Source organism: Apodemus sylvaticus, chromosome 5 (assembly GCF_947179515.1).
Source record: "Apodemus sylvaticus chromosome 5, mApoSyl1.1, whole genome shotgun sequence".
NCBI classification, from domain to species: Eukaryota; Metazoa; Chordata; class Mammalia; order Rodentia; family Muridae; genus Apodemus; species Apodemus sylvaticus.
The window spans coordinates 15,401,521-15,413,561 of NC_067476.1; the positions used below are offsets into that span (position 1 = coordinate 15,401,521).

The 12,041-nt window shown below is 38.4% G+C and overlaps 1 protein-coding gene across 1 annotated transcript in view; it reads left to right on the plus strand.

The window, feature by feature from the left end:
* LOC127684133 (olfactory receptor 1J4-like) overlaps positions 1 to 12,041 on the plus strand; it is a 63,174-nt gene that overhangs the window by 16,380 nt on the left and 34,753 nt on the right. The gene's annotated exons all lie outside the window — the stretch shown is intronic.

A 12,041-nucleotide genomic window follows, 5' to 3' on the forward strand; every position in this document is an offset into this window, starting at 1 on the left:
TAGAGGTGAGGCCAACATCTCTCCTGTGACTGAGCAGGCTGTTGCAGCCAGAAATGGAGCTGCAAATGACAACTCAGACTGTTATATCCAGCAAATCTTTCAATTACCACAGATGGAGAAACCAAGATATTCCATGACAAAAACAAATTTACACAGCATCTTTCCATAAACCCAGCCCTTCAAAAGATAATGAATCTAAAACACCAACAAAAGGAGGGAAACTACACACTAGAAAAAGCAAGAAATTAATCTTCTTTCAACAAGCCTAAAAGAAGACAACGACACAAACATAAAATTACTTAAAAATAGCAGGAAGCAACAATCACTATTTCTTAATATCTCTTAACATCAATGGACTCAATTCCCCAATAAAAAGACATAGACTAACAGACTGGATATGTAAACAGGACCCAACATTTTGCTGCTACAGGAAACACATCTCAGTGTCAAAGACAAATGCTACCTCAGAATAAAAAGCTGGAAAACAGTTTTCCAAGCAAATGGTCCCAGGAAACAAGCTGGAGTAGCCATTCTAATATCCAATTAAATAGACTTTCAACCAAAAGTCATCAAAAAAGACACAAAAGGACACTTTACTCATCAAAGAGAAAATCTACCAAGAAGAACTCTCAATTCTGAACATCTATATTCCAAATGCAAGGGCAACCTCATTCATGAAAAAACTTTACTAGAGTTTAAAGCACACATTGCACCCCACACAATAATTGTGGGTGACTTCAACATGCCATTCTCCTCAATGGACAGATCATGGAAAGAGAAACCATACTTAAACATAATTAAAGTTATATACAGCAGACCAGTAGCCAACATCAAACTAAATGGAGAGAAACTTGAAGCAATCCCACTAAAACCAGGGACTAGACAAGTCTGCTGTCTCTCTCCATATTCAATATAGTACTGAAATTCTAACTAGAACAATTAGATAACAAAAGGAGGTCAAAGGGATAGAAATTGGAAAGGAAGAAGTCAAATTATCACTATTTGCACATGATATGATTATATAGTTAAATGATCCAAAAAACTCCACCAGAGAACTCCTACAGCTGATAAACAACTTCAGCAAAGTGGCCGGATATAAAATTAACTGAAACAAATCAGTAGCCTTCCTATACTCAAAGGATAAACAGTCTGAGAAAGAAATCAGGGAAATGATACCCTTCACCATAGCCACAAACAATATAAAGTATCTTGGTGTGACTCTAACCAAACAAGTGAAAGATCTGTATGAAAGGAACTTTAAGTTTCTGAAGAAAGAAATCAAAGACCTCAGAAGATGGAAAAATCTTCCGTAGTCATGGATTTGCAGGATTAATATACTGAAAGTGGTCTTCATCTATAGATTCAATGCAATCCCAATCAAAATCCCAACTCAATTATTCATAGAGCTAGAAAGAGCAATTCTCAAATTCAGCTGGAATAACAAAAAAACCCAGGATAGCTAAAACTGAAAGAATGGAAATTACAACCTAACTCCTCAGTGCCTAACTCAAATGACCCCAAGAAGTCAGAAGCTTAAAAATGCTATCTCACTCCAAAGGAGCCCTAAATCCAGTCTTCTAAGTAGCCCTAAATACCTCAAATTCCAGACCCTGCTCTTTGTTACAAAATAGGTGAAAAGTCACATTCCTTGAGCCACCTTTCTGTATGAAAATATGTGAAAAGGCATAAGACAAGCCCTTGAATGAGTGATCCTGGCCCTGAAAGGTAAATGGAAATGAGCTAACTAACTGCTTATCTAGCTTCTGTAAACTGCTTGCACCATCAGCTCCCTCCCCCACCCAGGAACCCTTGCAGTTGAGGACCTCCAAGACTATAGGAGACTGATTGGTCCACAAAGTGTGGGCTTAGATAATTTAAACTGATTGGACTAGAAACCATGGAGTGGTACAAATCGATTGGCTCGCACTGCGTGGGCTCTCAATGCTAAGGAATGATTGGTTTTTGATGAGTGGGCTTTGTTGTAAACCTATAAAAGCTGTCCCAATTCTGCACTCAGGGTTCACAGTCCTCTACCCCTGTGTGGTGTGTGACTGTGAACCCCAGCACGCTTGGAATAAAAATCCTCTTGCTGTTTGCATAAAGACCATTTCTCATGAGTGATTTGGGTGTTGCCTCCCCCGTGGTGGGCCCTAGTTTTTAGGGTCTTTCAAAACTATTCTCCACAGTAAAAGAACTTCTGGAGGAATCAGTATCCCTGACCTCTAGCAGTACTATAGAACAATATTATTAAAAAGTGCATGGTATTGGTACAGTGACAGGCATGTATATCAATGGAATAGAACTAAAGACTCAGAAATGAATCCATACAACTATGGTCACTTGATCTTTGACAAAGGAGCTATAACCATCCAGTGGAAAAAAGGTAGCCTTTTCAACAAATAGTGCTGGCTCAACTGGAGGTCAGCAGTAGAAGAATGTAAATCATCCATTCTTATCTTCTTGTACTAAGCTCAAATCCAAGTGGTTCAAGGACCTGTGTTGTTGCTTGCGGCTACAGCAAACTCTGTCCCTGGAAGAGAAGCTGGGGATAGATGGGGGTGGCAGCTATAAAGAAATGACATCAGGACAACTGTTGCTGTTCGAGATATAAATTTTATATGGCGATTTGACAACATATGGGCTATGGAGTGAATCTCTTGAGACTGGCTCAGCGTGTGTTGGCTCCACCACTCCACATTTATCAGTGAGTGGCCTGCTTGATTCAGGAAGCTGTAGGTATGGGAGATCAAAGGATTTCAACATTCCAACCCAGGCTAGCTCCAGGTGCTGGCTAGCCATGGTTCCCAGTTGATAAACAGGAAGCTGTGTTGTTCCATGAAGAACAAAGGGTCAGGAACTTCAAGGGCTGAGAAATAGTAACTAGTGAGGCCGAGGTTCAAAAACCCAGCTCAAACACTGGGGGAAGATACAGACCTCCACATAAAACCAGACACACTGAAACTAATACAAAACAAACTGGGGAAGAGCCTTGAGCACATGGACAGGGGAAAATTTCCTCAACAGAACACCAATCGTTTATGCTCTAAGATCAAGAATTAACAAATGGGACCTCATAAAATTACAAAGTTTCTGTAAGGCAAAGGACACTGTCAAGAGGACAAAACAGCAACCAACAAATTAGGAAAAGATCTTTGCCAACTCTGACCCGTCCAGCAGGTCCAGTTATTCAGGGTTCCCATGGGGTACTACCTGAGGGTCAAAGGGGGGAGAGAAAAGGGAGACCAGGCAAGGAGGGGTTCAATTGTCGAGGTCTCGTTTAATTTTCCAGGGTACACAAGTTTTAAGCTTTCAGAGGAAGAGCTCGCCTCCAGGCAAGAACAAAGGAGGGAGGGGCATTCTTGGCAGTTTCAGCAAGAAGAGATAAGGTCCTCCGAGGAGACATCTGATGTTTGCACAGTCTGGAGCTTCTCGTGGTTATCTCAGAACTTCCCTTCAACCAGCAGTTCATGGGGAGAGGCTCTTCTTTGTTTTATTCAGAACCTTTGCCCTCCCAGCCCTCCGGGCTGTTAGTGAGGGTCCATTATGGCTTCCCACACAACCCTACATCTGATAGAGGGCTAATATCTATGATATACAAAGAACTCAAGAAGGTAGACTTCATAGAGCCAAATAACCCTATTAAAATGGGGAGCAGAGTTAAACAAAGAATTTTCACCTGAGTAATATCAAGTGGCTGAGAAGTATGTAAAGAAACGTTCAACATCCTTAGTCATCAGGGAAATGCAAATCAAAACAACTTTGAGATTTCACCTCACACCAGTCAGAATGAGTAAGATCAAAAACTCAGGAGAAAACAGGTGCTTGCCAGGATGTGAAGAAGGAAGAACCCTCCTCCACTGCTGGTGGGATTACAAGCTGGTACAACCACTCTGGAAATAAATCTGGCAGTTCCTCAGAAAACTGGGCATGATACTACCAGAGGACCCCATAATATTACTCCTGAGCATATACCCAGAGGATTCCCCAGCATGTAATAGGGACACATGCTCCATTATGTTCATAGCAGCCTTATTCATAATAGCCAGAATTTGGAAAGAACCCAGATGTCCCTCAGTGGAGGAATGGATACAGAAAATGTGGTATATTTACACAATGGAATATTACTCAGCTATTAAAAACAATGAATTCATGAAATCCTTAGGCAAATGGGTGGAATTAGAAAATATCATGCTGAGTGAGGTAACTCAATCACAAAAGAACTCACATGTTATGTACTCACTGATAAGCGGATATTAGCCCAGAAGCTCAGAATACCCAAGACACAATTCATATATGAAATGATGCCCAAGAAGAAGGAAGGAGAGGCCCCTGGTCCTGGAAAGGCTTAATGCAGCAGTGTAGGGGAATACTAGGACAATGAAGTGGGAAGGGGTTGATTGGGGAAAAGGGAGAGGAAAGAGGGACTTATGGGACTTTTAGGGAGGGGATCCATGAAAGGGGAAATCATTTGAAATGTAAATGAAGAATATATCTAATAAAAATGTAAGCAAGAAAAAAGGAATCATGAACAATAATAATAAATAAGTGTATTGACAATTTAAGCTTACAAAAATTAAGCTTAAATTAGACTTGTAACTTAAACTTAGGTATTGATAGTATCAAAATAAATCTTCAACTAATGAAACTGCTTTCTGTATATTAAATAAACTATGCAATTCTTTAGATTTTTGTAAAAATTATGTACAATAGAGTAAATGAAAGACAAAAGCAATTTTTATTTATGTGTGTAAAGAATAGGTAATAATAATACATTCTAAAACATTGCCTACCCTCTTCCAGGAGCTCTACCAACTTCCCTCCTGAGGACACCTGCTGGGTCCAGGAACATCCAGGAAATACCTAGAATAGACCCTGCCTCACTTATCCCCTGCCTGTCAGGCCTGGGGAACACCCATCAGAAGCAAACTGCATGCTGCTCCTTCCCCCTTCCCCCTTCCCCCAAGCTCCAAAGCCTTCTTTCCCAAAGAGCTTTGTGAGCTGGAGAAAAATCCAGGCCTGTGGGGTCCCAGGAACACCCATGTCAGACTGTGCTCCAACTATTCCCTGTCAGTTGGGACCACCTGGGACATACCCAGCAGAGTTTAGCTTCTCTCTGTCTCCACGCCTTTATCATCAGGCCCATAACTCCTTTGCCTAGGAGGTCTGCAGGACACCAGGAACATTCAGTTCCATTTGGGGAACAGACAGAAGAAGTGATGTGTGCGTGGCTTCATGAAATTTATTGTTAGGCTCCTTCTCTGCCTGCCTCCCCAAGAGGTTATGTTGGCTTGAGGAATATCAATACCATAGACAAACAGATGGCTAAAAGCCAGGGAAGGAACACAATCAAGAAAATCCAGGGCAATATGGTACCATTGAAATCCAGATATCCTACTATAGGGAGTCCTTGATATCCTAACACAGTTGGACCACAAGAAATTGACCTTAGATTCAATCTTATAAGGATGATAAAGACCTTTAAAGAGGAGATAAATAAATGCGTTAAAGACAGAAAGAAAAATGTAATCAAACAGGTGAAGGAAATGAATAAAACAGTTCAAGATCTGAAAATGCCAATTGAAACAAGAAAGAAAACACAAACTAAGTGAATCCCGGAGATGCAAAACCTAGGGAAAAGAATAAGAACTACAGACTCAAGCATCAATAACAGAATAAAAGAGATGGAAGAATGAATCTCAGGCATAGAAGATATGATTGCAGAAATCAATACATCAGGGAAAATAAATGTTAAGTCTAAGAATTTTCTGATACAAAATATACAGGAAATCTGGGACACCGTGAAAAGACCAAACCTAAGAATAATAGGTATACAACAGGAAGACCTTATAGCTCTATGGTCCAGAAAATATTTTCAGCAAAATCAGAAGAAAATTTTCACAACCCACAACCTAAGGAAAGAAATGCCTATAAACATACAAAAAGGTTATAGAACACAAAATACATTGAAACAGAAAACAAAATTCTTCTGCCACATAGACTAAATGTGCAGAACAAAGAAAAAACTTTAAAAGCTGTACTGGAAAAGGGCAAGTAACATAAGAAGGTAGACTTATCAGAATTACACCCCATTTTTCTTTTTTCTTTTTTGTTTTTTTTTTTTTATGTTTTTATTGGATATTTTCTTTATTTACATTTCAAATGTTATCCCCTTTCCCAGTTTGCCTCCACCTGGAAACCCCCTATCCTATCTTCCCTCCCACTACTTCTATGAGGATGTTCCTCCATGCACCCAATTCCCACCTCCCCACTCTCAATTCCCCTACTCTGGGGTGTCTATCAAGCTTTCATACCACCAAGGACCTCTCCTCCCATCGATGTCTCATATGGCAATCCTCTGCTACATATGCAGCTGGAGCTATGTGTGCTCCTTGGTTGATGGCTTACTCCCTGTGATCTCTGGGGGGATTTGGTTAGTTGATATTGTTGTTCTTCCTATGAGGTTGCAAACCCCTTCATCTCTTTCAGTCCTTTCTCTAACTCCTTGATTGGGGACTCCATGCTCAGTCTAATGATTAGCAGTGAGAATTCATCTTTATATTTGCCAGGCTCTGGCAGGGCCTCTCATGACATAGCCATATCAGGCTCCATTCAGCAAGCATTTCTTGGCATCCACAAGAGTGTCAGAGTTTTGTGACTATATATAGCATGAATGCCCAGGTAGGACAGTCTCTGGATGAGATGATCTTTCCTTCAGTCTCTGCTTTAAACTTTATCTCCATATTTATGCCTGTGAGTATTTTGTTCACCTTCTCAGAAAACTGAGGCATCCACACTTTAGTTTTCCTTCTTCTTGAGCTTCATGTGGTCTGCGAATTGTATCTTGGGTATTCCGAGATTTGGTGCCAATATCCACTTATCAGTGAGTGTATAACATTACACCTGACTTTTCAACAGAAACTCTAACAGCCAGCAGAGACAGGGCAGATATCTTGGAGATCCCAATAGACCAGATGTCAGCCAAGAGGACTATATACCCTTCAAGACTTTCAATCACTGTAGGTGGAGAAAAAAGATATTTCAAGACAAACCTGAATTTAAGCAATAATCTATCCACAAATCCAGCCATATACAAGATACTAGAAAGAAAACTCCAACCTGATGGGGTTGACTATACTCAAGCAAATACAAGGAATAAATAATTAAAAACCACTAGACAAGAAGCTCTCTCTCTCTCTCTCTCTCTCTCTCTCTCTCTCTCTCTCTCTCTCTCTCTCCTCCCTCCCTCCCTTCCTCCCTCCCTCCCTTCATTTCTCCCTCCCTCCATCTCCCACCACTAATATTAAAAGAACAAGAATTAGCAATCACTGATCATTAATATCTCTTAAAATCACTGGATTCAATTCTCCAATAAAAAGGTATAGGCTAATGGAATGTATGTGAAAATAATTTGTTATTCAGCTACATACAAGAAACACACCGCAGCAACAAAGATAGACATTACTTCAGAGAAGGGCTAGAGAAATATTTTCTAAACAACTGGACCCAATAAGCAAGCTGAAGTTGCCATTCTAATATCTATTAAAATAGACTTCCAACCAAAATTCCAACCAACTCAAAAGAGATGGGGGAAGGACACTTTAACAACAACAAAAACAACAGAAAGCCTACAAACTTAAGGAAACTGAACAACTCTTTACTCAAAGACAACTGGGTCAAGGAAGAAATAATGAAATTAAAGTCTTCCTAGAAATCAATAACAATGAAGGGACAAAAATATATGTAAGCTTATGGGACACAGTGAAAAGTTCTAAGAGAAAAGTTCATAGCACAACTTGCCTTTATAAAGAAATCGGAGAGATCGCGTACTAGGAATTTTAATAGCATACCTAAAAGCTCTAGAATAAAAAATAAGAAAATACACTCAAGAGGAGTAGACCTCAAGAAATAAACAAACTCAGGGCTGAAATCAATACAAAGAATAAATGAAGCCAAGAGGTGGTTCTTTGAGAAAATCAACAAGGATATAGTTAGCCAAACTATCTAAAATGGAGAGCAACAGTATTTAAATTAATGGGATCATAAATGAAAAAGAGGACCTACCTAACAACAGACATTGAGGAAATCCAAACAATTATTAGGTCTTATTTCAAAAGCCTATAATCCACAAAATTGGAAAATCTAAACAAAATGCACGATTTTCTTATGAAAATGAAATTCCAATTTAAAAATTGGATACAGAGGTAAACAGAGAATTTTCAACAAAGGAATTACTATTAACTGAGAAAGGCTTTGAAAAATGTTCATTGTCTTTAGTCCTCAGAGAAATCCAAATCAAAATGACTCTGAGATTCTATTTCAAACCACTCAGAATTTCTAAGATCTAGAACTTGAATGAAAGCACATGCTAGCAAAGATGTGGAGGAAGAACACTCCTCTGCTGGTGGGTGTGCAGATGTGTATAATCTCTTTGGAAATATATTTGGCAGTTTCTCAGATAATTGGGAATAGTTCTCTCATAAGACCCAGCTATACCACTCCTGGGCATATACCCAAAAGATTCCCCATTCCACCACAAGAGCTGTTGCTCTATTTTGTTCATTGTAGATTTTTTGTAATAGTCAGAACCTGGAAACAACCTAGATGTTCCTCAACTGAAGAGTAGACAAGAAAATTTGGCACATTTGCACAATGGAATACTACTTAGCTATTAAAAAGAAGGACATCATGAAATTTGTGGGCAAATAGATGGAACTAGAAAATATCGTCCTAAGTGAAGTAACTCTAATCCAGAAAGACATGAATGATATGTACGCACTTATCAGTAGATATTAACCATAAATATCTACTGGATAACCATGCTACAATCCACAGACACAAAGAAGCTAAGTAACAAGGAATACCCAAGAGAGAATGTAGGAATATCACCCAGAAAGGGAAATAAAATAGACATTGGTACTGGATGGAGGGAGGAAACTGTTTGGGAGAGGAGATAGGGAGGAGAAGAGGAGTGGGAGTAATGGGGGTTGGGTGATAGAAGAGAAAGCAGTGGGAACACATCGCTGCGACAAGCTGGAGACTTGGCATGGGATAGGCTCCTTGAAAAATATAGACATAAGCCTTGATGAGACCCATAGCAGCTGAGAATATGGAGCCTGAACAACCACCTCCTGTCATCAGGCAGGACTTCCAGTTGAGGGAGGGAACATCAACCTCGCCACAAAACCTTCAACCCCAAATTTTCCCTGCTTACAAGATATGTGTAGATAAAGATGGAGCAGAGTTTGAGAGAATTACCAACCAATGACTGGTCAACTTGAGACCTACTCCATGGGACAGAGCTAACCACTGACACTATTAATTTCTACGTTTGTAGACACAAGCCTAGCATATTGTGAGGGAACTGAGAAAAAAGACAACAGCATTACAAAAGGCCATGGCCATGTATGTCATAGAAATAGATTCTATAGCAAGAAGTGTTGTAATGGTGTGGCTACTCAAGGCTATGTATATCCTCACTATGGCATTCATTACATTTTAATTCAGGGGTCTGGAATAACTTTCTCCAAAGAAGTACATAATTTAATCCTATCCATAGAAAAGATCAATGTTTCCTTGAAGTTGTGATAATAATCAGGCATGGTTGCACAATCCTACAATCCCAGTACTTGGGAGACTGAGGCAGGAGGATTGTCACAAGCTCAAGGCCAGTCTTAGTTACAGAGTAAGAAACAGGTTTTCCATGGTTATACAGCATAGCCCTGGCTCTGAAAACATAAAATAAACAAAATACTTCTTAGGAAATAACATCCACTTTTTACCGGGTCGTAACACTTAGATAACGGTCTATTGCTAGAAGATATTGCAGGTGCATCCTGAGGCCATCTGCCATCATTCCATGTGGGGTGAGAGCCAGCTATCACTAACAGTGAGGGAATTGGAATTCAGAGAATTTGACTCACTAGCTATGTACCAGGAAGAAATAAACACGGGCTAAAATGTTTTCTTTTATTAATTAGCAGGAAAATTTAAAGTAAAATCACAATGAGATACAATTGTGGTTCATTTCACTTGCAAATACTTAAGTTCTCTTATTATCAAGTTCTGTGTAATAGACAGAATAATAAACATGAGTATATATTGACAAGGTTAAATTAGAATGCTATTATCTCATCAAAAGTTATAAACTGTGTTTTTTAGATCAGTTTTTAGATTAATTGAAAATGTTGAGCAGAAAGTATGCATACGTGCTTCTCTTTCCACCCATGGCCAGCATTAAGTTTTGTTAGCTTTTGCTCACTCAGGTCTAGTGATTGTTACATGAATATACTACTCAATTACGGCGTTTAAAGTGTAGTCACCCATCACAAATATAAATGTACAAATAGTGGGACAATCTGTTATCATCTGTAAGTATATACCCTTTGCTGTATGTATTATGTGTATTATTTTCTTTCTAGGTTATTTTTTATAAATTTTAAAGTAAAAGTTTGGTAAAATGAATAACAGGGCAGATTTGAAAATATTCATAAACTGGGATTTAACTTCATATCCTCAGTGGTTTAAATTCCACTCCTGCCACACATTGCTAGCATAGTAGGATGGAGCTAGTTAGAAATGTCTCAGTTTTAACGTCTTGAACTATAGAAGCTTCTATAGCTAGATAAAATAATAGATATGGGGCAGACTGTTTCTGAACTTTCTAACAGCAGTGAATTTGAGAAATGTTTTTCTTCCCTAGAGATCTTTTCTAAAAAATTTGAGACTTTTTTTTAATCATTTTTGATGGAAAGAAGCAACTAATTATGGTGGTTAAGCACAAAAGTATATTTACTTTACTGCATAATAAGATATAGTGGGACTAAACCATACCCAATTCCTGCTCAAATTCTTTCCAGGTTGTCTAGGTTCCTGCGTCCTGCTTAGCCTTATTCAGTGTCTGCACTTGGAAGCTTACCTTTTTTTTTTTTTCTTACCAATTTCTTTGAGACCAGGATAATTAAATTTGAGGAAGAGGAAATTGTACCTTTCCATCATCTTTAGACTATAGTGAAAGATTTAGTATAGACATTGCAAATATGCATGAGATAATGTTTTCTTGGAATGAGCAAAACAATTTGAATAACTTGGGAGAACATAAGACATAGGAATAGAAAAATGTTGGTCAAAGGATACTAGTCATAGAGAGAAAAGTTTCCTATGTTATACTGTCTAATAGTGTGATAGAGAGTGATAACACTATATATCATTTTTTTTAAATATTTTTATTTTCTATATTCTTTGTTTACATTCCAAATGATTTCCCCTTTCCAGGATCCCCCCTCCCCATAAGTCCTGTAAACCTTCTTTTCTCCGTCCATTCTCCAATCACCTCCCTCCTTTTTTTTTAATCTTAAAAGAACAGGAAAGATTTTGGATATTTTCACCTCAAAGTAATGATAGCATTTGAGGAACTACACTGTCCCTGGAGTGGTTGTACTTATACAAATATCATGTGGGACCCTGCAAATGGATACTGTTGTTTTATGTGTTAATAGAAATGAAAAGTAAATATTGAAAAGAACAGTGGAATTAAAAAGCAATCAAGCAAGCTAGCAAGCAAGCAAACAAATAAAAATGGAGCTAGAGATATGGCTCAGCAGTTAAGAGCAATGGCTGTTCTTCCAGAGAACCCAAGTTCAATTTCCAGCACCCAGATAGTGGCTGACAACCATTTGGAACACCAATTCTAGGGAATCCAGTGCTTCTCCTGACTAGTTATGTATGTATATACATGCATACAGGCAGACAAAGCATTCATAAACAAAATAAAATAAATAAATCTACAAAACAATAAAAATAATACTAAATCTTCATTTTTAAGTTTACTATAAAAGTAAATAAAAAATACAAATGTAAACGTCTCAGAATACACTTTGTTTTTTTCTTTATTAATTTATTTTCAACTCCCAACTCCTCCTCCCCCTATTCATGAAAAATGAACAAATGTCAGGATCACATGGAGATTTTAAATGTCTGTAAAACATGAGTATTAGGCAAAGGAAAAAAAGATGTACATTTACAAAAATTTACTCCAAGACTTT